At 39.0% G+C, this 27,225-nt stretch overlaps 1 protein-coding gene and 1 pseudogene across 3 annotated transcripts in view; one reads left to right on the top strand and one right to left on the bottom strand.

Annotated features, from left to right (window-relative positions):
* CTNNA3 (catenin alpha 3) overlaps nucleotides 1-27,225 on the bottom strand; it is a 1,889,266-nt gene that overhangs the window by 756,549 nt on the left and 1,105,492 nt on the right. The gene's annotated exons all lie outside the window — the stretch shown is intronic.
* LOC110216383 (tubulin alpha-4A chain pseudogene) lies at nucleotides 7,363-8,749 on the top strand (annotated as a pseudogene).

A 27,225-nucleotide genomic window follows, 5' to 3' on the forward strand; every position in this document is an offset into this window, starting at 1 on the left:
GGCAAGAGTCAAGTCCAGGTCTTCCTAATGCCAAGGACTACCCATAATCCTCTCTACCTCCCTGTCTCTCTTTTAGAGGTAACTCTGAACTATCTGGTGACTCTTTTCTCCCTGAACACCTCAGGCCCTTATGTCTCCAACTATGAGTCCTGGAGAGTCATTTATGAAAACTGAGCAATAAATTGACTTGCCTATGGTCAGAGACAAAGCTTGAAGCTAAGTTTTACTCTAAGGTTGGTTTTCTTTCCATTATAATGACCACAGGTATCATTTATAAAGGACTTTGTTTGCAAAGCACTTTACATTTATTAATCTATGAGCTTCACAACAACCCTGTAAAGTTGTTGTTGTTATTGGGTAATTTCCATTATGTACAACTCTTTGTGACTCAATTTAGGGTTTTCTTGACAAAAGATACTTAAATGTTTTGCCATTTTCTGCTGCAGCTCATTTCATAGATGAGGAAACTGAGGCAATCAGGGTTAAGTGACTTGCCCAGGGTGACAAGGCTAGTAAGTAGCTGAAGTTAAATTTGAACTCAGGTCTTCCTGACTCCAGGCCCAGTGCTTTATCCACTGCACCACTGCCCATACTCAACCCCAAGTATGTACTATTATTATTATCCCCATTTTACAGATAAGGAAAATTGACACTTAGAGGTTAAATGATTTGCCCAGAGTCACACAGGTAAATGGCTGATGCAGAATTACAAACTCAGATCTTTCTGCTTTCAAACTGAACATTCTAGACCAGATCTGCACAACTTGCAAACTTCTTCCAGCCGCAGATAGGTTAGACTAGAGACAGATCAGCAATGGTTTGGTTGATGCAGGTCATGTGACAGCCACCTGAAATCCTTTGGTGGGCCACATGTTTCATTTGCCACTTGACAGCCATATGGCTTCCCCTCTTGTATAGTAATAAGTGCTCAGGAAATGCTTATTGGATGATTTGGATGGAATTTAATTTCTGGTACCTTTGAAGATATTTCACTAGGGATAGGAATACACAAGAAAAGGAGATTTCCTACCAGCATATTATTCTTTGTACCATGTTTCCTAAGTTATTATGATGGTTCCCAAATAAGCATAAGGAACAAAATGTAATTTATTTCTGATTTTACATGTCTTTGTTTCAGTAGTTCTCTAACTAGGTCTTGATTTCAGCTCTTACTACTCCATCTGACTTTCTTGCCAACCTTCACTTTCCTCATTCTAGCAGAGAGATAGTAAAGCCACCTTGAAACAGGAGTACTGACAGCTGTATTTGCTTCATATACTTGGTCTGGCAGAATCAATAAGATAGAGGAAAATCTTATTAGAAATAACTCAAAGCATGTGTGTGTGTGTGTGTGTGTGTGTGTGTGTGTGTGTGTGTGTGTGTGTGATAAAGGAAGAAAGTTTAACGAGAGAAAAAGGACTAAAGATTCCAGATAGTGAAGACAGTTCTAATTATTTATTGTCTATCTATCTTGATAGGTTAATGGATCCTCCCATAATCCCATTTTCCAAGATATTTCCAAATGAAGATCCTTTTTTTCATTCTAGTCCTTTAGAACTTAATTAACTAAGTTATTCAAACTTAGTTTATATACCTAGTTACATAAATACTGTCATTAGACATTAGAATTAGAATATCTCTTCTTACATATTAATTCACTCTTGTGGACTTGTGAATGTGTCCAATCATTTTGTACAACTATTTGGAACTATGCCCAAAAATCTATAAAATTGTGCAAACCCTTTGACTCAGGAATGCCACTAGTAGGTCTGTAGCCCCAAAGAGATCAAAGAAAAAGGAAAAGGACCTATATGTATGGAAATATTTATAGCAGCTCTTTTTGTGGTGGCAAAGAATTGGAAATTGAGGGGATGCCCATCAATTGGGGAATAGCTGAACAAACTATGGTATATGATTGTGATGAAGTATTATTGTGCTATAAGAAATGATGAGGAGGGTGGTTTCAGGAAAGGGAAAAAAAAACATGGCAAGACCTTTATGAACTGATGCAAAGTGAAATGAGAAGAGTCAGGAGATCATGGTACACAGAAACAATAATTTTGCAATAGAGATCAATGGTAAAGATTTGCCTACTCTGATCAATACAACGATCTAAGACAACAGCAAAGGACTCATAATGAAAAAATGACTTTTCCCTCCAAATGAGAGAAAGTTGAACTCAGTGCAAATTGAAATATGGTTCTTGCTTTCTTTTCCTTTTTTTTTTTTTGCTTTTTTTGTGATATGGCTAATATGGAAACATGTTTTGCATAATTGCACATGTATAATTCATATAACATTGCTTGCCTTTTCAATAGGGGAAAAGAGTTGGAAGTAAGGGAGAGAATTTGGAACTCAAAATTAAAAAAGAGAAGAATGTGAAATAAATGGATAATAAATTATTTTTTAAATAAAGTGACAAGCTAAGAATGGGGTGGAGGGGAAGAATCTATACTCCTTGAGGACAGGGATTGTGCTTTCCCCCTCTTTCTTAGCACAGTAAGCACTTAATTCTTGTTCACTGACTGACTAGTTCAATATCCTTTGATGTGCTGATTTCCTGGGGGCAGGGAGAAGGGAACAATCACATATTATGTGCCACACACTGGGCTAAGGTTTTACAAATATTATCTCATTTGAGACTGGTGGGTGTGTTCTTATTAATGACAGCAACATGGCATAGCCTCTTGTTGGTTACATAAACTGGAAAGGAGTCTTGACCTTCTCCCCTTCTTTTTTTGGGCAGGACAGAATGAGTGGCCCAGATTTGAGCACAGTGCTTGACAACACAAAAATACTTGCTGAAATAAATGATAATTTCAATGACATTCAGTTATTCATCAAGTGTTTGTTATACTTCATTAAGGGAAGTTTCATTTTTTGTTGCTGTATGTCCAGTGCCTAACATGTGCCTATGACATAGTAAGTATTTCATAGGTTTATTATTATTATTATTATTATTATTATTAACAAATAATATACAAGCTGAAAAATAAATGTCCTCCCTTTATTATTTCTAAAAGAGAAATTAGAAGAGAACAATGATAGGTATCATTCAGATATATCCTTGAGGAAAACGCTTAACCAAACAAGAGACTGAGATGATCACAAAATATAAATGCAATAATTTAATTAAGATGAAATTTAACTGTTTTGAACAAACAAAACAAATGCATCCTAAACAAGAAGAGAAGCTATTGATTGGGGGGAAAATTTTCTTTTTATATCAAATATCTGACAAGTTCTAAAATTCGAGCTATACAGATAACTGGCTCAAATACATAAAACTAAGAATCGTTACCAAACGGATGTGATCAAAGGACATGAACAGTTTTCAAAGGAAGAATTATAAACTATTAACAACCATGTGAAACATTGCTTCCAATTTTAAGAACAATGCAAATAAAAACAATTCAAAGTTTCGCCTTACACAGAGAAAGATGACAAAACATGATAAAGATAAGATTGGTCAATTCTGAAGGGACTTGGGAAAGACGGAGTCACTGAACTATGAATTTCGTAAAGTACTTATTAATTATGCTAAGGGACAAAATATCCACATTTTTGGTACAAATATCTCCCACTTTTAGGCATATATCCTCAACATTTTAAAGACAAGAAGAAAGATTCACTATACACCAAAATACGGATTGCACTGTTTGTTGTGAGGTAGCAAAAAAAGAAAAAGAAAAGAAATGAATTAAGTACCGTTGAACAGGCAACGATAAAAACAAATTATGGGAATGCAGTGGAATATGAATGAAGTACAAGAGAGTCAATATGGAGAATTCAAACACAAAAATGCAAACCTACTTACACATAATGACTACAACAATGGAATGAACGTGAACAGCAATGGCAACAGTAAGAGTTATTTGTAACAGTTAAGTTTCACTCTGAAGGACAGATTAAAAATGTATCTCCCTTGTTTTCAGAGGTGAGGAACTGTGGGTAAGGTACATTATATCCCTAAATTTCGTTTATACGTTGCCTAAATTCATTGATATCATATTCTTAAATTTGGTTCATGTGTTGTATAAATTCATTATTTTTTTCTTTCTGTTTATTCTTTGTTACAAGAGAGGAATGAATGTAAAAATGAAGTATATCAATACAATTCGGAAAATAAAATCTTTCAAAATAAATGCTTTTTGGACTGAGTTGCATTGATTAATTACATTACAGTAATAGCCATATAAGATTGTCAAATAAAATATTCAGCTTTCCTTCTGCTGACAATCTCCAATTTATCCTGTATATAGCAGTTTGTGCACAGGCATTTGCATGCTGGCTCCCTCTCCCTTCTTATATTTCAGTCTCCTCACAAACAAAGACTATCTTTTTTTTTTCCTTTCTTCGTATCACCAGGGCTTAACACAGTGTCTGGAATATAGCAGGTGTTTAATAAAGGCCACTTGATTGAGTGATTGTAAAGATTATCAGTGGCTTGACTGAAGCAACTAGTTATTTTACTGTTCTGAAGACAGTCTGCTTGCCCTGTCATCCCTCCTGAATTTACTATGTTGTTTAGCTCTTTTAATTTACTGCAATCACCAAGAGATTCAGAAAGTACAAATTAACTTCAGCAGTCCCTGTTATTTTCTAAATATATATTGTTTAGGCAGACTACCAGATTTACTCTGCAAACTATAGGCACTCACAAAGTTCTTCTACTTTCTCTTGGAGGGGGGATACTTTAGAGAAAGTAGAAGAAAGAATGACCAGGGCTTAGGTTCCTATTTTCTGTGAGCCCTGGGGGGTCCAGAGCTGTGGGTCCCACCACCATTCCCTTACTCCCAGCTGGGTACTTAGCCTATAAGTACCAATGTTCTCCAGAGAGGAGCTTCCGAAAGGCTGGATGAGAGCAATTGAAGAGGTGTGAAGAGAGGTTTAATCTTTAAATTACCTTCAGCACATAGGATTTAATTAAACACAGTTTACACTTCCACTATCTCCCTTACTGAGTACGCCAAATTTCTAAATTAACGCCTTTGCTGAGGGCTGATGCTTTTAAGGCAAGTGGGGGCTAGAATAAGGCGAGAAATCTGTTATTTCTTCCTTGAAATATAGGGCAAAAGTAGGGATGGAAAGGGCTAATAAGCAAATTTTCGACACAAGTGATCACTTTAATCCAATGATATTCATATTATGTATCTACCCAGAAGGAGGTCAAAGATAAAGGGAAATGTCACATAGTACCAAAATATCTGCAGCAGCACTTTCTATGGTAGTACCAAACTGGGGGTTAGGGAAGTAGGTTCCTATAAAATGAAGAATGACTGAATGAATGATGGCACATGAATATAATTAGATATTATTGTGGAGTAAGAAATGATGACTACACAGAATACAGAGAGATTTGGGAAGATGTGTATGAACTCATGAACAGTGAAATGTGGTGCCAGGAGACAATATACACAAAGGCTATAATAACATAAGGGGAAATTATATTCAAAGAGATCAGAATCTTTTTCAATACAGCAGCCAATTTTTACTCTAAAGGAGTGGTCTTCATAGAATGCCACCTGGAGTAGGAGTATAATCTACCAAGGGATTTGTGGGCAACCAACCACAGGATGGAAAGATGTTCTATAGCGGATAGAGCACTGACCCTGGAGTCAGGAAGATCTGAGTTCAAATCCAGTCTCAGACCAGACACTTGACACTTACTAGCTGTGTGACCCTGGGCAAGTCACTTAACCCCAATTGCCTGGTTAAAAAAAAAGATGTTTTATATTTCCACATTTAGCTAATTACAGTCCTTGTCTCCAACAAGTTACAGCCTACCCCTCCCTTCTTCACAATGTTATATACTGAAGGCAGTTATAACCTAACCCTAAATTGGCCATGAAAATACAGCATCAGAAGCACAGGTGTCATTGAGAAAAATAGCCACTCCAGGAAATTATGACTCTTCTTCCCAGATTACTTTGTGACTGTAGTAATAATCTGCAGGCTGTGGGCTCTACCTTCTGGTGCAGTGACTAATTAGTCATCTACTTTCTTTTTGTTTTGAGTGGGACAGGGTGAGTTGAACAGACTGAGCAGGCTTGAATTGGTTGTGAATAGCATTATAGATCTCATTATGTTATATAACCCCTACCCAAAAACATCTACCCCCTTTCAGTCTTCCCTATTTCCGTCAACGACATCATCTTTCTTCCGGTTACCCAGAATCTTAACCTCCATGGCATCCTTGACTTCTAACTTGCACCCATCTCACACAGTTGAGCAGTTGGCAAATTTTGTTTATGCTTATACAGACTCTCTAATATCTGCCCCATTCTCTCCACCCATACAACCACCACCCTTGTTCAGGCCCTCAGCCCTTCCTTCTTGTAATACTGCAATGGTCCCCTAAATGGTCTCCCTACATCACCTTTCTCAATTCCTCATCTTTCATGCACTTTCCAAAGTGACTTTCCCAAAGCACAAATCTGTACATGTCATCTTCCCTACTCAGCAAACTTCCGTGGCTCTCTAAAAACCATAGGGTCAAAAATAAACTCCTCTGTCACTTAAAGCCCTTCCCAATCAGATCCCAATAATTAACTTTTCTAATCTTATACATGACTCCCCTCACTGTACTCCGTAGCCCACTCAAATTGGCTTTCTTGTTACTCTTTGCACATATTAAGACACAATATATAAAGAGGAAATTAAAGTATGATACCCTCCATTAATTAGAATCATATAAAAAAGGAGGAATGAATGACTAGAGAAAACTTTATGCTGGACTGAAATCAGACACAATTCCTTTTGCTTTCTCCCGTGTTAGGTATGGTATGGTACAGGGAAGAAATGTTATACTTGGCATCAGAAACACCCAGCTCTCAATTCCTGCCTCAGCTACTTTCTACTTCAATGACCACACGCAAATCACATCAGCTCTTTGCGCCTCAGTTTCTTTACCTGCAAAATGAGGGGAGAGGATTGAATTCAACTATCTTCTGATGTCTCTTCTAGCTCTTAATCTATGGAATATGATTATCAACAGACAAAAAAAAAGACTCCTGCTGAAAAACTTTCCTGTTCACTGACTGTTAATGACCTATGTATTGCTGTACTATATATATTTCAATTAAAAAAGATTCTAAAAATTATATTCATTTGTTTGGCCAGTTACATTTATCAAATTAATTGCCAATGAACAATAATTATTTGAAAGTCTGCCCTACCTCTTAGAATCTCAATAAGAGATTTTCTGAAAAATAATAAGGTGTATCCAATACCATACTGACAGGAACAAAAACGGTTTTCTACTGTTAATAAATATTTTTTTTAAAAATCAAAATGTTGGCAGTTCTCACCGAGATCCATCATGCAGACTCAACATGAGACATTCCAGCCTGGACCCCCACCATGCATGAATGCATCTCAGTCCATGTGGGGCAGGCAAGTGTCCAGATGGGCAATGCCTGTTGGGAGCTGTACTGCCCAGAACACGGTATCCAGCCTGATGGGCAGATGCCCAGTGACAAGGCCATTGAGGGAGGAGATGACTCCTTCACCATCTTCTTTTGTGAAACTGGGGCTATCAGCATGGGCTCAAGCTGTCTTTGCGGACCTGGAGCCCACAGTGATTGATGAGATCTGAAATGGCCCCTACAGACAACTCTTCCACCTAAAGCAGCTGATCACTGGTAAGGAGGATGCTGCTAACAGCTATGCTTGTGGCCACTACACCATTGGCAAGGAGATCATTGACCCTGTGCTGGATCGATTCCACAAACTGTCTGACCAGTGTGCAGGACTCCAAGGCTTTCTGGTATTCCACAGCTTTGGAGGTGGCACCAGCTCTGGCTTCACCTCCCTGTTGATGGAACAGGTCTCAGTCGACTATGGCAAGAAGTCCAAGCTAGAGTTCTCCATCTATTCAGCCCCTCAGGTTTCTACAGCTGAGGTTGAGCCCTACAGCTCCACCCTCGAGCACTCAGATTGTGCTTTCATGGTGGACAATGAGGCCATCTATGATATCTGCCACCGAAATCTGGACATTGAATGTCCCACCTACACCAACCTCAACCATCTTATCAGCCAAATTGTCTCCTCTATCACAGCATGTCTTCATTTTGATGGTGCGCTTAATGTGGACCTCACAGAGTTCCAGACCAACTTGGTGCCCTACCCTCAAATCCACTTCCCCCTGGCAACCTATGCACCTGTCATCTCTGCTGAGAAGGCCTACCATGAGCTGCTCTCAGTATCTGAGATCACCAATACCTGCTTTGAGCCAGCCAACCAGATGGTGAAGTGTGACCCTTGTCATGGCAAATACATGGCCTGCTGCCTCCTGTACCATGATGATGTGATGCCCAAAGATGTCAATGCTGCCGTCATGGCCACCAAGACTAAATGAAGTATCCGGTTTGTAGACTGGTACCATACTGGCTTCAAGGTTGGCATCAACTACCAGCCACCCACTGTGGTCCCTGGTGGGGATCTGGCCAAGGCACAGAGAGCAGTGTGTATGCTGAGCAACACAAAAGCCATTGCAGAAGCCTGGGCTCACCTGGACCACAAGTTTGACCAGATGTATGCCAAGAGGGCATTTGTGCATTGATATGAAGGTGAGAGCATGGAGGAGGGAGAATTCTCTGAGGCTCGGGAGGACATGGCAGCCCTGGAGAAAGATTACGAGGAGGTGGGCATCGACTCCTATGAGGATGAGGATGAAGGGGAAGAGTAGAGCAGCCACCTGAAGCCATTTTACTATTTGTTGCAAAATCCTTTTGAAATAAACGGAGTCTCTGTGTTTTGAAAGTAAAAAAAAAAATCAAAATGTTATCAAATCAAATAAAAATAAAATGATGCAATTTTATTTGATTTCTGTGAATATTTTATAATGTACCTATTCTGTTTTAGGATCACAAGTTTATGCGATTTTACACTTAAAGCCAAGAGGGATTTCAGAGGCCATCAGGTTTCATTTAACCAACAAGGAAACTGAGGCTCAAGGAAGTTAAGAGTTATATACTGACGGTCACATAGGCAGCAAGTACTAGAGGGGAGAGTACTCCAACCCTGTAACTAGTATTCTTTTCATTGTGCTATTATGCCTTAGTTCATGGACATAATATATAAATAACGTATATGCAAATATATATACAAACAAATATTGATGGTGTATGTTCAAAAAAAAATCTGATGGAGTACACATTTTTGTTTGAAATTGGAGACCATTCTTCCAAAGAATTGACCTGAAGCATGTTCCTCCCATCTGGGTAGAAAGAGGGTGGACTAGAGATATGCAAAGAGGTATACATTGTCAAATGGCCAATATTGGCTAGTAAGGAGTTCTCTGGGTAGAAACTCCATCCTGTCATGAAGACTGACACTCAGTCTGACACTGAAGCCTGACACTCAGTCATAGAGAGCTGATGGAGAGCCAGAGAGATTAAGGTAATTACTCTGGGTCATTACAGCTAGTAGGTAGGAGTGAACCCTAGGTTTTCCAGACTCCAGGCTGGCTCTCCATCTGTTATGCTACACATTAACCAATACTAATTATAAAATTTATTTAGGGAACTTACTTTCCTTTTCCACTGCTGGGGCAGTGTTCATATGGATGGATGTATAAACATACAGATACACACACATGTTCTGAAATCAACCATAGTGAAAAGGAAAGAGCAGTGGGTTTAAATCGAGAGAGCTTGGGTTCACAATCCTAATTTTGCAGGGATTGGTTTTACAGTCTCCAAGGTTGCAAAGATCACATGACCATAGAACGAGTCAAAAGAGAACTCATCAAGACCAAACTCTTTGTTTTATCCAAGTTCTCCAGTTTAGTACCAACATAACCTTGGCCAACTCAGTTGACCACTCTAGGTTGTATCATAGTCTTCTCACCTATAAAATGAAGTATATGGGACTAGATGATCTTTAAATTATCTTCAAGCTCTCAATCCTGTGGTCAAGAATAGTTGACTTTTTATTCTGTCTAACTTGATATGTTCATTAAATTGTCCAGAGTTTGTTATTACTAATAATAACTACAAAAATAATAGCAATAATGATAACAAGCATTTATATAGAGCTCTGATATTTCTTGGGCAGGTAGGCAGCATAGTGGATAAAGTGCCTGGCCTAGAGTGAGAAAGACCTGAGTTCAAAACTGGCATCAGATACTTACAAGCTGTGTGACCCTGGGCAAGTCACTTAACCTTGTTTGGGTCAGTTTCTCTACTGTAAAATGAGCTGGAGAAGGAAATGGATAACCACTCTAGTATCTTTGCCAAGAAAACCCCAAATGGGTCACAAAGAGCTGGACACAGCTGAACAACAACATACGTCTCAATACAGCCAAACATTTCCTTAGCTTTTTGGCAGCTAGGCAGCACAGTGGATAGAGTGTTGGCCCAGAAGCAGGAAGACTTGTCTTCCTAAGTTTAGATCTGGCCTCAGACACTTACTAGCTGTATGACCCTGGATCAGTCACTTAATGATGTTTGCCACTGCTCCATATCTGTAAAATGAGCTGGAGAGGAAATGGCAAACCACTCTAGCACCCTTGCCAAGAAAACCACAATGGGGTCACGAAGAATTGGACATGACTAAAAAAATGACTGAACAGCAATAGTGACATTTCCAAAGTGCTTTACATATATCATCTCACATAAGCTTTACAACAAGGCTGTCTCTCACACTTTGCATATTACAGATTAAGGACATTGAAGATCAGAGGTGGTGAAGAAACACTTCAGCAGTGGAATGTGGACCCCTGTCTTCCTGATTCCAATCACTGCCTCAGTTATGGCACATTGATTCTCATTTTGAAAATACACACTAAGATTTTTCTCTAACTAAAGTCTTCAATAGACTACTTTGATTACTGAAGTACAGAAAGCTTGCTTCACTGCTAAGAAAATTCCTCAGAGAATTTTCAGTTAAGAAAACTTTTGGAGGCCATTCATTCTTTGTGCTGGGGAAAGGAACCTCTATAATTTCATTTTGAGATGTCTGTTTACAGAAAGCAATCAGAGTAAGTTAAGTACCAGACTGCACATTCAATTATTGTAAAGCATTTACCAGAGAAACATTAGTGTTTCTGAAGTTCTTCTGGAAAGGAACCCACAAGAAACACTTATTAGAACAAGGTATTTGTTTATACTCCTTAGACATATGATATTAACTTCAGACCTATGACTGCTGGATCAAGGTCAGTCCTAGATGTTTACTGAAAGGTATTAAATAAGGAATCAATGATTTAAATATCTGACTAGATACAGCATAGCATATGGCTCTTAAGGAGCCTGACTTTTTAACAGAGAAATAGGAAACCTATTTTTGAGACAACAATTTAAAGCAAGGGTATTTCATCAAACAAAGCTTTCTAATGCTTTATATTCTGCCCTTCTATGAGTTAATCTATAACAAGATCAAGGCATTTGCTAACATGTGGAATTGGCAAAACCAAAGATTTTAATGTAATGTCACTGGATTTCTCCCTTCTAAGCTATACTGTGGCTTAGAATATAAAAATAAATTCTTAAATGCCCTTAGCTTCTGACCACTGTCCAAAAGAAACATACTTTTAAGTTCTCACTTTTTCTCCAAAAGTGGAAATATCCTTTTGATTTGTAATTTCTATGGTGTACATTAGTAGGGGTAGAATCTATGACCTTGGAATAGTGTTATTCTTTGTGGAAATCTGATTGACGCTTTGGTGGAATACAAAACTCCCTCCCCTGCAACACACACACACATTCATGGCCTCATTGTCTTTTATTATCTTTTTAAGTTTTTGTTTTGTTTCATCTTTAGTCAAATGAAAAGAGCAAGAGAAGTCAGGATAACAAAGAGGCCAAGGTCATCAGAACAATGACCATTGTGATAAGGCAGCATCATTCTATTCCATTGCCATGGAATCCATCTAGCCATCAGTCAAAGCAGTCCAATAGTTAAAAGAGATTGGAAGATCAGAGCAAATCATCCCCACTTCAAGAAATGCGACTTCTTAATTCTGAGGTTCACTCAAAAAAAAGGGACCTTTTTAAATAGGAAACAGAGCACAAAGTGGAAAAAACAGAACTAAGTAAATTAATGCATTAATTAATAATTTAATAAAAAGGTCTCAGGGAGCAATAGTGCTACCCTATGGGTACAATTCTGATGATCCTCGTTTTAGAGGTGAAGAGGATGAGCCTATGATCATAGAGTTAGTACTAGGACTCAAAATCATGTCATGGAATTGTAGGATCATAGATCTGCAGCTGGGAGGGATGTTAGAAGTCAACCCAACCCCCTCATTGCATAAGTGAGGAAACCAAGGCCCAGAGAGAAGTAAGTGAAAATAATAATAGCTCTAATCAATTATGTATACATATATGAATGTATATATGTATATGCATGTGCATATATATGCACATTTGCTGTTGTTGTTCAGTCCTTTCAGTCATGTCTGACTTCTTGCAACCCCATTTGGGGTTTTCTTGGCAGAGATAATAGAATGATTTGCCATTTCCTTCTCTAGCTCATTTTACAGCTGATGAAACTGAGGCAAACAGGGTTAAGTGACTGCCCAAGGTGACGTAGCTGGTAGGTGTCTGAGACCAGATTTGAACTGTGAAAGATGAGTCTTCCAGGCACAGTGCTGCATCCACTATACCACCTAGCTGCTCTTGAATAATGGTGTAGACTGTCTACAACAGGAACTCATTCATGATCATCAGCGCTGCATTTAGGAATATACTTCCTGAGGTTTTCCATAGCAGATTTGCCATCCTAATTATGTTTTTTTTCTTAAGCTAATGTGAAAATAAGTATGCCTTCTCTTGGGCATGCACTCTCTGATGATGAGGCTGAGAGTTAAGGGTAAATCTGAAGTGAGAAGGCAGCTAGGCTAGAATTGCTAATTTGCCATAAATAATCAATGAGCACAGGAATTTTAAGACAACTCCATATAAATTCTAAAGGGTCACAGATAGATGCTAAATTTCAAAGTTCTTGTCATTAAAGGGAATTCCCACACCAGGACTTCCCTGCTCTAATGAAATCTCAAATCCTTCAGATTCCCCCATGAGTGCCTGTCTTAGTTTTTAACTGAATATAAAAGGCTGGTTTCAGATGCCTTGGTTTTTATACACTCTCTCTTTCCTAGACGGCAACAACTAATATCCACGAAGTTCTTTTCACACTGTGTTTTAATGACAGAGAGAAAGCATACCACAGAGGTGCAAAGGGGATAGTCAGGCCAGAGGAAGAAGTAACTTCAGTGACATAGTATAACACGTGGAACAGCATTTGCAGAGAGGGCAGGTGGGTGGCCTGGTGGATAGACAGAGCTCTGTCAAATCCTGCTTCAGGCACTTACTGGCTCTGTGATCCTGGACAAGTCACTTAACTCTTATTATCTCAGTTTCCTCATCTGTAAAATGAGCTGGAGAAGGAAATGGCAAACCATTCAAGTGTCTTTGCCAAGAAAACTCCAAATAGAACCATGAAGACTGAAAATGACTGAATAACAACAAAGATGGATGGAAACAAAGGAAGCCATCAATTTTAAGGGGTCCAATGATTCATCAGCTAACACTAAGACCAGGCCTTATTTAGCAAAGCCACCAATCCAGAGAGTTTTGCTGCTTTCTTCAAAGACAGAGATGCACCTTGGAATATTCTTTTGAAATTCAAGGACTGTCACATTTGTGTGTTTGTATCCCCGGAATATTGTCTGGTACAAGCTTATACTTAAATAAATGTTGCAATCAAATGAAATCATCAAATATTTATTGAACACTTATGTGTGCAAGGCAGTATGTTAAGCATTGTGGGAGATGCAAAACAAAAGAAGTAATTGCCTTGCCTTCATGGAACAGGAAAAAAGGGACCACATCTGATTTGCATACTCAACATTACACATCCATAGTCCCCCACTATTCTGTCAAGAGGAGAAACGTGGATTTCCTCATTTGTCTCCCTAGTCTAGCCAGGGAGATTGTGCATGTACATGGTTTAACACTGTTTAAAGGATACAGATGCTGAGGATTGGAGAAATGAGCAGGGTACTGCATTAGCTCTGTCTCTAACCTGTTCTTGAATTGATGTGTCCTGTGCAGTTCATCTAAGTGTTTGTTGAATTAAACTTGTTTAACTAGATGATGCAGTGAATGGAGCACTGGACCTGGAATCCGCAAGAATGAAGTTCAAATCCAGACTCAGATAAGTCACTCAACTCTGTATGCCTTAGTTTCCTCATTTGTTTAAAAAAAAGATGATAATAATAGCATCTATCTCTAAGGGCTGGTTTGAGGATTAATGAGAAATTTAGAAAGTGCTTTGCAAACCATAAAACAATAGATGAATGTTGTGTTTTTTGTTTTTTATTTGTAGATTAGTAGTAGTGGTGGTGGTGGTGGTAGTAGTAGTAGTAGTAGTAGTAGTAGTAGTAGTAGTAGTAGTAGTAGCAGTAGTAGTAGTAGTAGTAGTAGTAGTAGTAGCAGTAGTAGTAGCAGTAGTAGTAGCATCAGCAGCCACTACAGCAATAGCTGCAATAGCAGTGGTATGCTTACTAAAAGGCAGGCAGAGCCATAAGGACTAGGTTACCAGACTCTTTCTAAACTGACATCAGTATTCACTAGTGAATTCTCTACCTCCAGACTTGAGAGTATAGGGTATCACCTAATGAAGATAAACATGTCACTGACTGCTTCAAAAGTTCAATGGCACTCTGTTGCCTAATGAACAAAGTTTCAACTCCTTAGCATGGCTTTTCATGCTTTCTGTGACCTACCCATAACCTGTCTTTTCACATTTAACTGTCTTGGGAACCCTGACCTTGAATTCCACTTATCTAAGCCTCTGTCCCTATGAAGTCCTCATATGTTCCCTGTTCCTTTGTACCATTCCCCACTGCCACTACAAAGAATACCACACACCCTGTCTTTCACACATGCCAATCCTACTCATCCTTGAATTACCAACAAGTTCCAGTGTTTGTGAAGCCTTCCCTGGTCCTGATGACTCTAATTCACATGATCATCTCCCTTCTCTGAACTGACAGTTCTCACTGTTGCTGATAATCTTTTGCACCAGAACTGTGATTTCACTAGCGTGTGAGAATTCCCATAGGAACATTCCTTCTACTCACCCAGTACCTTCTGTAACTTGAGGGGTTTACTGACTTCCTTTAGGGTCAAGCAGTTAATACTGAATACAGAGCCCAAACCATTCATTCTTATTGCCTTGTAATGTCACTTTGACTTTTTTTTATATACTGAAGTTAATTTCTAGTGTTACTGTTTTTAAGTGTTTATTATTTTAAGCTCTTGTTTCCCAACTAGTCTGCAAATTGCATGATGCCAGAATGCCTTTTTTAATTTTAATTTTCTTTCTATCTATCTATCTATCTATCATCTATCTATAACTATCTATCATTTATCACTGTTCTATCATAAATCTTTCATCTATCTCTCTATAATCTATTATTGGTCTATCATCAGTATCTATTATCTATCAACATACATTCATTCATCCATTTATCTACATATATATATATATACATATATATATATATGTATATATATATATGTAAATATCTATATATACCTATATATAGACATCCATAATTATGTATCTTTGAGACTGGGTCTCCCTAGTTCACTCAGGCTGGAAGCTCAAGGCTCTGCTCACAGACAGTCTGATGCCATTGCTTTTTGGCACAGAAGGCTTGACCCAATCAGTTTCTGACTTAGGCCAATTCTCTCTTTCTAAGGCCCCCTGATTCTAATATCTTTCCCAGCCTCCCCCACCCAATGCCCATATTCCATCAGGGGCCCACCATATTGGTGCCAGATTTAGTGGACCATCTGATTGGTTTAGCCTGCTATAGCTCAGCCCCCCCCCAGCTCAAACAACCCTACAGCCTTAGTCTCTCCAGTAGCAGAGACTACAAGTATGAGCTACCACACCCAGGGAAAGTGTGTCTTATAATTGCTTACATCGCACAGAACACCCAGAACAGAAATGTTCCCCTGTATTCTTTGTAATGCTTCTAGAAGAAGAAAAAAATGGGCAACCTGGCTTGAGAAAAAATCTCAAATTCATCATTGTTGAGTGAGGGGTTGATGGCTGTGTTTGGGGACCATTCTAAGCAAAGTGCTGGCTGAATAAAAAGACTAATATGTTCTGTCCTGCAAATGAGACTTGCAAGAGCCTTGGGCCAAAATGAATGCAGAAAGGCTGAAGTCAGCATCATATGTTGACTTTATATTCACTTAGAGAAATGATGAGAAACTCTAAACTCAATTATCTGCAAGAATAGGGCGATAGACTCGGAAAAATCTAAGCTCTCTGAGGGCAGGTACTATTTCCTTTTCTGCCTTTGAATCCTCAGCATCTAACATAGCAACTTGGTTAGATCTTCTCCTCCCCTTCCCCTCTATTTCCCCTTTTCTCCCCATCCTCTCTCTTCCTTTTCTACTTCCCTTCCCTCAAGATCATAGCTTATGAGGTAGAAGAGTCCATAGAAATCATCTCATCAGTCCCTTTCCTTCTACAGAGGGTGAGCCTTGGGTCTTGACAGCAGTGGGGAAAATAAGAGAACAAGCATTTATAAAACATATGCTATGTGCCAGACACTGTGCTAAGCACCATGCAAATGTTATCTCATTTGATCCTCATGACAAGCCTGTGAGGTAGGTATGACCCCCCATTTTACAGATAAGGAAACTGAGGCATTGAGATTAAGTAATTTTCCCAGGGTCACATAACGTATTTAAAACTAGATTTGAAATAAGGTCTTCATGACTCCATGCGCAGTGCTCTATCCATTATGCCAGCTTGGCTGCCCATGGTCATGCAAATAGGAATGTGGCTGAGCTGCGATCCAGATTCAGGTTGTCCAACAACAAACTAACTTTTCCACTAGCATAACACTTTGTCTTAGTTTCAACATCACCTCCTCCCTTTTTTTTACAGCACTTTCCCTTTCCCTTCTTTTTCTCTTTCCCTTTCCTTTTCCTTTGCTCTTTCACTTCCCTTCCCTATCTTTCCCTTCATTTCTTTGAGATCAGGTCATGAAAAGTACAATGGCCATTCAAAGGCCCAACCCTACTAATGACTGGCACAAGAGTTTTGACTTGCTCATTTTCAGACCAGGACCAGCTTGCCCTCTTTGTAGGATTCCTGATGGCCTTTTTGCTTGAGGGAACTCATCATATTGGTGTAAGATTTAGTGTGGACCTCCAATCAGCTTTAGCCCTACTACAATTCAGAGCCGTCAAACTCAAGCAATACACCTTCTCAGTAGCAGGGATTATAGGCATGTGACACCATGTCTAATCACTTTAATTTTCAAAAATGTCCTTCCCTAATAGAAATCTACTCTCATGACAAAGATGAATAGTTAAGCAAAATCAAAATGAAAAAAAAATAGAATAAAGATTACACCCAACTGAATATTCTATATTACTCACCCATAGGTCCCCACATCTCTACTAAGTACATCATCATTTATCTGTCTTCCCAGAGCCAAGAGTTTCCTGTGAGATATCGAAGCAGTAAATGGATTTCAGAAAGTGAACCTCCAGCTCAGGTTTTCCCTGGCTGCAACTCAGTTCAGGCAGGAGCAGGCTGCATTGACGTAAACTTATCCAACCAAGAGTAAAAAAAAAAAAAAAACAATAACAGTAGCCTGGCCTAAATAAAATGGCTAGTGACTACCCTCCCTATCAATTCCCCAAGGCCCTTGTATCATGATTACCTCCAGTGCTTCAGCTGCTGCTCAAAGATTCAGTGAGGACACGATGTACTGTACCTTCCATTCATTTTGGTAACCAAACATTCTAAATAACCTGGAATGTTTGCCAATAGATGGAGGCAGGTCCTTAGGGGCTCCTTAGAACACCTCCCATACTCATTTTTGTCCAAAGACTTCTCTTTCTATCTTTTTTTTTCTCTTTTTATTTATATGGAATATATGTATACATACATATATGTATACATATTTAAAATATTATCTAAAAAAACTATTAGATTTTAATAGAAATTCATTTTCCATGTATGAAATAGACAAGATAAATTTGCTTCTAACAGTCCAAATGAGAATTCATATTGACAAATATTATCAACACATTGCAGGGAACATTGTAGCTAATGATGAATCTGAAAGTGCCTGTCCCCCATATAGTGGCAGCCTTACTGTTTTGATACTGAAGTTGCTTTGGCTTTTGGCCCGGAGTCTGCATTGTCCAATTTGTAAGAAAGCCGAGTTGAGGTTTGATCATTCATGGTATTAAAGAGTGTGTCAGCCTTCATCCTGAGTACAAAGCATTTCAGACATATCAGTTTATCCTTCTAATGTAGGGAAGGGGTATCTTCTCTGAGACAGTATGACAGGGTCTGAAGACCTCTGACTCTCAGCATCTTATGACCTTGGTAGAATCATTCCCCAGAGTATAAAGAAGGGCTCAGAGACAAAAGACATCATAGTATAATGGGAAGAGCACTGTCTCTAAAGTTAGGACCTGGTTTCAGTGCTGGGTAGAGTGCTGGGCCTAAAGTCAAGAAGACTCATCTTTGTGATTTCAAATCTGGCCCAGGCATTTACTAGATGTGTGACCCTGGGCAAGTCACTTAATCCTGTTTGCTTCAGTTTCTCCTATGTAAAATGAGCTGGAGAAGAAAATGACAAGCCACTCCAGTGTTGCTGCAAGAAAACCCCAAATGGGGTCATGAAGTGTCAGACATGACTGAAATATCCAAACAACAACAAGAACAATGTAACCATACCCAATCCCCACTATTCCAGGGCCTCAGTTTCTCCATTTGGAAAATAAAAGAGTTTGATCAGCTAGTTTCCGAGATCCCCTCCTTCTCTAGAGTTATGTTGTTGTGATCAAAGGACGTAACTGAGAATATACTTTGCAACAGAGCAGTTGTCACCACTTAGCTCTTGACTGATTATATCTTCTATAGGAAGCCTTTTAACCCCTCTTAATTCCAGTGCCTTCCCTCTGTTCATTATTTCCTACTGGCCCTATCTATAACCTGCTTTGCTTATATTTGTTTGCACATTGTCTCTCTTTTTAAGTCATGACTCCTTGAAGCAAGGACTGCCTATTGTCTTTTTGCATCTCCTATCACTTAGTACAGTGCTACGTACGCAGTAGGCATTTAATAAATGTTCATTGATTGATTGGTTGTTGTGCCTTAAGACTATGAGCTAATTATAATACAGCTTACAGCATTGAGACTCTCTGTAGGCCCACACACACACACACACACACACACACACACACACCCCAACTCATGGACACCTAAGTACAGCCACATACAATAAACCATCCAGATACTTAATTAGACACTCTAGGTCAATTGTATTCTATCTTACAAAGATGTCACGGGGATCTCTTGCTCATTCTCTAGATAGGACAGTTCTACAGTAAGAATAACAACTAAAAAACACTGGTGTTTGAAAAAAATAGAAGCTTGGGACTTTGGAAGAGAATGAGTATAGAAAATGATCACCTCATAAAGCTATTGACAAGTATTATTAAGTGCCTACTATGTGCCATGAACTGTGCTAGGTACTAGAGAAATCAGTATAAAAAATAAAACTCTCTCTACATGCAATGAGTCCAATATGAATAGCATGGTAGGATCAGAGAGCTGGTGCCAAAGAAATCTCGGAGGACATCTACTACAAATCCTTCATGTTAAAGAATAGGCAGTTAAGGCCCAATAAGATTAACGTACCTGACCAAGACCACACAGATGGCAAGAACCAGAGTTGGACTCTAGACCCAGGTACTTCCTTTATTTTATATAAAGTGGAATCATGTTCCTTTAAGAAGGCAAGGAAATGGGGTAGCTAGGTGGTGCAGTACATAAGAGCACTGGCCCTGAAGTCAGGAGGACCTGTGTTCAAATCTGGGCTCAGACCAAACACTTGACACTTACTGGCTGTGTGACCCTGGGCAAGTCACTTGACCCCAACTGCCTAAAAATAAATATTTAGAAATTTTTTTTAAAAAATTAAAAATAAGATGAGGAAACTGTCTATGGAATATGGTTGGTGCAAAGGACTATATAAAAAGCCCAGCCCATGGTAAGTTGGTATTCCTGAATTAGAGGAAAATTACTATGGCCTGTAGGAAGTCTTTTTGATTCAACATTGCTACCCTGGTAAATATGGAAGTACATGGGGTGGGGAGGGAAAGGAAAGAATCAAGTCTAACTTTAGTAATTATATCCTTTAAAATTCTTTATTATGGTAAAGGTTTTTTTTAATTATTAAATTTTAACATCCATGAGTAATGCATTGTGTTTAAGTAAGATGCAATTCTGAGCAAACAGACTGACCTGAGCAAAGCCTGGTCCAGAATCCTGTAACAATGAACTCTTGGCTACAGACTGAAAGCATCCATGCCTAAATTATAGATCTATGAGAAAAGGGTTTTATAAATGATCAAGGGACAAAAAGTGATATATAAATATGCATCTCTGTGTATCTGTGTGAGCATATATATACATATGTTAAACATACATGAATCTGTATACATATACATTTATATGTGTATGTGTACACACACAGGAGCTGGATAAGAGTTGTTTAGGATGGGTATATATGAGTTGTACATATACATACATGCAAACAGATTCACATACACACATACATGGATACATACATGTCTATCTGTCTATATCCTGTCTATATCTTCTCATTCTTCACAACTCTTATCTAAGTCATCCCATAAATTTTTCATCCACCATGCTGGGCACCTCCCTCTTGGTAATACTCTCAATCATTTATTGACTTATTGATCTTATTGGCCTTGGACAAGTCATTAATCTTCTCTGGACCTCAGTATCCTCATCTGTAAAATGAGGGGATTAGAATCAGTGACCTCTAGTGTCCCTTCTAGCTATAAGTTTATGATATTATGATTCATTTCTGAGAGAGTCTATAGCACGTTCAATGGACACACATGGAATGCATAGATTATGGAATATTGGAATAGAAGATACAGATCAGAGTTTTTCAGGATAAGAAAGTATGGACACATTGAGATCTGTGCCATTAATATGCATATCCACAGATAATTTGTGGATTAACTAAGGAAATGAAATATGAGCATTTAGGAAATGGTATTTCACAGAGGACTTCATCACCTGATCAGCAGTGTTAAAGATAATAATGGAGAGGGAAAGAGAAAAAACAGCTGGAAAAATTATAAAATTGGATTGACAAAAGGGATATCACAGTGGTAATATACTACTAACCCCTGTAGCAGAGTGAGGATATGGATATTTTCATCAAATAGATAACAAAATTTAGGACAGAAAAAAAAATAGTAGCAATGAGAAAGTTCAACTTTTAGGATATCTGCTGGAAGTTTATTTTCATTAGAAATGGAGTATGAGATAAATTCTCAATTTGCTGGTAATTCTATCTCTTAATAAAGATAACAACAAAATCTAATGCTCCTCTGAGTTCCATTTTGACTGAAAGAAAAAAGTCCTTAGGGAAGGGAAAAGGAATGAGCATTTATGTAAAACACCTATGTGCTGGAAACTGTGTTAAGTGTTTCATAAATATTATCTTACTTGATCCTCACTCATACAATGTATATGTTATTATTACACCAATATTACAGTTAAGTGTCTAAGGCCACATTTGATTTAAGAACTTCCTGACTTCAGGTCAGCTCTCTATCCACTGAACCACCTACCTGCTTCTATGGCAACTTATTAATTAATTGATTGATTGATTGATTGATTGATTTTTATTTTTCAACATTCACTTCCACAAGATCTTGAGCTCCAAATATTCTCCCCAGCTCCACCCCACACCCCAAGACAGCATGCATTCTGAATGCCTTTTTCCCTGATCTGTCCTGCCTTCTATCACCCCCTTCCTTCTTTTATCCCCTCCCCTTTCTATTTTCCTCTAGGGCAGAAGAGATTTCAATACCCTATTGCCTATATATCTTATTTCCTAGTTGTGTGTAAACACATTTTTTAACATTTGTTTTTAAAACTTGGGTTCCAAATTCTCTCCCTTCCTCCCTGCCCAGCCACCCTCATTGAGAAGGCAAGCAACTCAATACAGTTTACACATACGTAGTCATGCAAAACACTTCCATAGTAGTCATGTTATGAAAAACTAACTATATTTTCTTTCATCCTATCTCCCCATTTATTCGATTCTCTCCTTTGACCCTGACCCTCCTCAAAAGTGTTTGCTTCTGAACACCTCCTCCCCAATCTACCCTCCCCTCAATCATCCCCCCCTTTCTCTCCTCCCCCTATTTTCCTGTAGAGTAAGATAGATTTCCATACTCAATTGAATGTGTATCCCACCTCTTTCTTTCTCCTTCTCCCTGTACAATCCTCTCTCACCACTTAATATTATTTTTTAGATATCATCCTTTCATAGTCAACCCACCCTGTGCCCTCTGTCTATATATAATTTCCCTCCTATTACCCTAATACTGAGAAAGGTCTCATAAGTTACAAATATTATCTTCCATGTAGGAATGTAAACAGTTCACTTTTAATAAGTCCCTTAAGATTTCTTTCTTATTTACCTTTTCATGCTTCTCTTGAGTCTTTTATTTGAAAGTCAAATTTTCTATTCAGCTCTGGTCTTTTCATCAAGAATGCTTGAAAGTCCTCTATTTCACTAAATTTCCATTTTTCCTCTGAAGGAATATACTCAGTTTTGCTGTGTAGGTGATTTTTGGTTGTAATCCTAGTTTCTTTGACCTCATGAATATCATATTCCAAGCCCTGAGTCCTTAATGTAGAAGCTACCAAATCTTGTGTTATCCTGATTGTATTTCCACAGTACTTGAATTGCTTTTTTTCTGTCTGCTTGCAATATTTTCTCCTTGACCTGGGAACTCTGGAATTTGGCTACAATACTCCTAGGAGTTTTCCTTTGGGGATCTCTTTCAGGATGTGATTGGTGGATTCTTTCCATTTCTATTTTACCCTCTTGTTCTAGAATATCAGGGCAGTTTTCCTTGATAATTTCTTGAAAAATGATGTCTAGGCTCTTTTTTTTTTATCATGACTTTCAGATAGTTGAATATTTTTTAAGTTATCTCTCCTGGATCCATTTTCTAGGTCAGTTGTTTTTCCAATGAGATATTTCACATTATCTTCTATTTTTTCATTCTTTTGGTTTTGTTTTATAATGTCTTGATTTCTCGTAAAGTCATTAGCTTCCATTTGTTCCATTCTAATTTTTAAGAACTTACTTTCTTCAGTGAGTTTTCACACTTCCTTTTCTATTTGGCCAATTCTGCTTCTTTTTTTATTTTATTTTTATTTTTAAAAATTTTTTAACATGTGTTTTTAAAACTTTGGGTTACAAATTTTCTCCCTCCCCCCTCTACCCCCCACAAGTTCATTGAAAAGGCAAGCATCTTGATACAGGTTATAGATGTGTAGTCATGCAAAACACTTCCACAATAATCATGTTGTGAAAAATTAAGTATATTTCCCTTCATCCTATCCTACTCCCAAATTTATTCTATTCTCTCTTTTGACCTTGTTCCTTCTCAGAAGTGTTTGTTTCTGATTATTCCCTCCCCCAATCTGCCGTTCCCTCTGTCAACCCCCTTCTCTCTTGTCCCCTTCTCCCCTTATTTTCCTGTAGGGTAAGATAGATTTCCATACCACACTGTGTATGTTATTCCCTCCTTAAGCCAAATCCTATGAGAATAAGATTCACTCATTCCCCTCTCACCTTCTCCTATTTCCCCTCCACTGTAAAAGCCTTTCCTTGTCTGTTCCATGTGAGATAATTTACCCCATTCTACTTCTCCCTTTCTCCTTCTCCCAGTATAATCTTCTCTCACCTGTTAATTTTATTTTCCAGATATCACCCCTTCATCTTCAACTCACCCTGTGCCCTCTTTCTGTCTATACATACATATAATTTTTTTCCCTCCCGCTACCCTAATACTGACAAAGGACTCATGAGTTACAAATATCATCTTTCCTTGAGAGAATGTAAACAGTTCAACCTTAATAAGTCTCTTATGATTTCTCTTTTCTGTTTACCTCTTCCGTGTTTCACTTGAGTCTTGTATTTGAAAGTCAAATTTTATATTCAGATCTGGTCTTTTCCTCAGGAATGCTTGAAAGTCCTCTATTTCATTGAATGACCATCTTTTACCCTGAAGGATTATAATCAGTTTTGCTGGGTAGGTGATTCTTGGTTGTAATTCTATCTCCTTTTCCCTCTGGAATATCTTACTCCATGCCCTCCAGTCCCTTAATGTAGAAGCTACTATATCTTGTGTGATCCTGATTGTGTTTCCACAGTATTTGAATTGTTTCTTTCTGGCTGCCTGCAATATTTTCTCCTTGACCTGGGAATTCTGGAATTTAGCTACAATATTCCTAGGAGTTCTCCTTTGGGGATCTCTTTCAGGAGGAGATTGGTGGATTCTTTCAATTTCCATTTTACCTTCTGGTTCTAACATGTCAGAGCAGTTTTCCTTGATAATTTATTGAAAGGTGATGTCTAGGCTCTTTTTTTGATCATGGCTTGCAGACAGTCCAATAATTTTTAAGTTCTCTCTCCTGGATCTATTTTCCAGGTCAGTTGTTTTTCCAATGAGATGTTTCACATTCTCTTCTATTTTTTTCATTCTCTTGGATTAGTTTTACAGTGCCTTGATTTCTCATGTAGTTGCTAGCTTCCAATTGCTCTGTTCTAATTTTTGTGTGTGTTTTTTTTTTGGCTAGGCAATGGGATTAAGTAACTTGCCCAGGGTCACACAGCTAATAAGTGTTATGTGTCTAAAACTGGATTTGAACTCAGGTCCTCCTGAATCCAGAGCCAGTGCTCTATCCACTGTGCCACCTCACTGCCCCTCCATTTTAATTTTTAAGGAAGTATTTTCTTCAGTAAGCTTTTGGACTTCCTTTTCCATTTGGCCAATTTTGCTTTTTAAGGCATTCTTCTCCTCATTGGATTTTTAGACCTCTTTTGCCATTTGGGTTAGGCTATTTTTTAAGGTGTTATTTTCTTCAGTACTTTTTGGGTCTCCTTTAGCATCACTCTCAGTTTTTCCTCTACTTCTCTTACTTGCTTCTCAAAATCCTTTTTGAGCTCTTCCATGGCCTAGGACCAATTCATATTTTTCTTGGAATCTTTGGATGTGGTAGCTTTGTCTTCATTGTCTTCTTCTAGTTGTATGTCTTGATCTTCTTTGTCACCAAAGTAAGATAATATAGTCTGACTCTTTTTGTGCTGCTTGCTCATGATCCCGGCCAATTACCTGAGTTCTAAACTCTTTGTTAAGGTAGGGTCTGTTTCCAGTGTGGAGAATGTACTGTCCCAAGCTTCAGGGGTTTTGTGCAGCTGTTTTCAGAGATACTTCTAGGGACCTGTAAATTTTCAGTTCTTCCAAGGTACTATGATCAAAGGCAAGGTGTTTACTCCTTTCCTGTCCTGTGTTCTGCTCTATGAGTGACCACAAGAATTCTTATCTCTCTTGGAACTGTGAGGAGGATTTACTCTCCACAGCCTCTACAAGCTCCACCACACCAGCACTCCCCCTTGCCCCAGGACCACCACCCAGAACTATGACCCAGATCCAAGCATGGGCAAAGCAAGAGAATTCTGTACCAGCAGAGAGATCCCTGCAATGCCCCTCTGATCATCCACTCAATTCCCCCTCAGTCTGTGGACTGGAAGTTCAGGAGGCAGCTGCCACCCTGGGGCTGAGCTTGGGGAATGGGGCTAGGACCCTGCACTTCTCTCTCACCACTGCAGAAACAGACTTTTCCCACTGACCTTCTAAGTTGTCTTTGGTGTTCATTGGTTGAGAAGTCAGGAAACCACCACAGCTGCCTGTGATTCAGTCCTCTGAACCTTCTCCAGGTTTGCTGTGGCCTGTATGCCCACACCAAATTGCATTCCACTCCCAGCCTGGAGCGATATACTGTGGCTGGAAATTTGATTCACTTTGTCTTTTTGTGGGTTCTGCTGCCTTAGAATTTGTTTAGAGCCATTTTTATAGGTATTTGGAGGGCTTTGGGGGAGAGCTCAAGCAAGTCACTGCTTTTAATCCACTATCTTGGCTCTGCCCCTCAATTCTACTTCTGAAGCATTCTTCTCCTCATTGGCTTTTTGGACTTCTTTTACCATTTGGGTTAGTCTATATTCTTTGAGGGGGTGAGGCAATCAAGGTTAAGTGACTTGCCCAGGGTCACACAGCTAGTGAGTATCATGTGTCTGAGGCCAGATTTGAACTCAGGTCCTCCTGACTCCAGAGCCAGTACTCTATCTGCTGTGCCACCTAGCTGCCCCAGGTTAGTCTATTTTTTAAGGTGTTATTTTCTTCAGTTATTTTCTTTCTCCTTTAGAAAGCTGTGGACTTGTTTTATATGATTTTCTTGCATCACTCTCTTTTCTCTTCCCATTTTTAGCTCTATTTCTCTTACTTGCTTCTCAAAATCCCTTTTGAGCTCTTCCTCTTCCAAGGCCTGGGACTGATTCATATTTTTCTTGGAGGCTTTGGATGTAGGAGCTTTGACTTTCTTGTCTTCTTCTGGTTGTATGTTTTGATTTTTTTTTTGTCACCAAAGTAAGATTCTATGGTCTGACTGTTTTTGCTCTGTTTATGTTCCCAGCAATTAATTAACTATTAAACTCTTTGTTATGGTAGGAGTCTGCTTCTAGGGTGGAGAATGTACTTCCCCAGGCTTCAGGGGTTTTGTGCAGCTGTTTTCAGAGATACTTTCAGGGACCTATAAATTTTCAGTTCTTCCAACTCGGCATGATCAGAGGAGAGGTGTTTACTGCTTTCCTGGCCTGTGCTCTGGTCAGTGAGTGATCACAAGCACTCTTTTATGCCTTAGAATTCTGAGGAGGATTCCCTCTTCACTACTGCCACAAGCTCCGCCATGCCAGCACTCCTCCTCACCCCAGGATCTCCACCCAGAACTGCGACTTAGATCTAAGCACAGGCAAAGCAAGAGAATCCTGCCTCAGCACCAGCAAAGAGCTCTCTGCACTCTTCTTTTGACCAGCCACTTGATCCACCCTCGGTCTGTGGGCTGAGAGCTCCAGAAGAAGCCACCACCCTGGGGCTGTTCCAGGACTGGGGCCAGACAGCGCTTCTCTCTCACCCAGGTCAGACAGACCTTTCCTACTGACTTTCTAAGCTGTCTTTGGCTTTTGTGGGTTGAGAAGTGTGGAAACCACCACAGCTCTTCTTGATTCAGTCCCCTGAGGCCTGCTCCAGGTTCTCTGAGTGCTGT

The sequence above is a fragment of the Phascolarctos cinereus genome, unplaced genomic scaffold, assembly GCF_003287225.1.
Source record: "Phascolarctos cinereus isolate Bilbo 61053 unplaced genomic scaffold, phaCin_HiC Scaffold_3;HRSCAF=262, whole genome shotgun sequence".
NCBI classification, from domain to species: domain Eukaryota; kingdom Metazoa; phylum Chordata; class Mammalia; order Diprotodontia; family Phascolarctidae; genus Phascolarctos; species Phascolarctos cinereus.